We start from the raw sequence: 302 nt of genomic DNA, 5'->3' as shown, positions 1-302 counted from the left end.
GCCTCGTCCCAGCATGATGGGGCCAGACCGTGCACTCTTCCTGCACTGTGTCTCCAGTGCTGTCCCCCACAGCGTCATGTTCAGTGAGGGACACCATGTCCCGTGGTGGGGCCGGCCCTACAGTCCTCCCCGTGCGTTGTCTGCTCCAAGCAGGAACATCATTGTTGGGGTTTGGTGGGCCAAGATGTCCTCACCTCCCTCTCCATCCCTTTGCATTTCTCCCGTGTGCTCTAATCCGATGCCCCTCTCTCCAAGCTGTATCCCCAGTGCTGTCCTCTGAAGTGCATTCTTCTGAGGTGGGG

The sequence above is a fragment of the Echinops telfairi genome, unplaced genomic scaffold (genome assembly GCF_000313985.2).
Source record: "Echinops telfairi isolate 266 unplaced genomic scaffold, ASM31398v2 ScPeMD7_7457;HRSCAF=8495, whole genome shotgun sequence".
Taxonomy (NCBI): Eukaryota; Metazoa; Chordata; class Mammalia; order Afrosoricida; family Tenrecidae; genus Echinops; species Echinops telfairi.
This window is presented reverse-complemented; position numbering follows the sequence as displayed.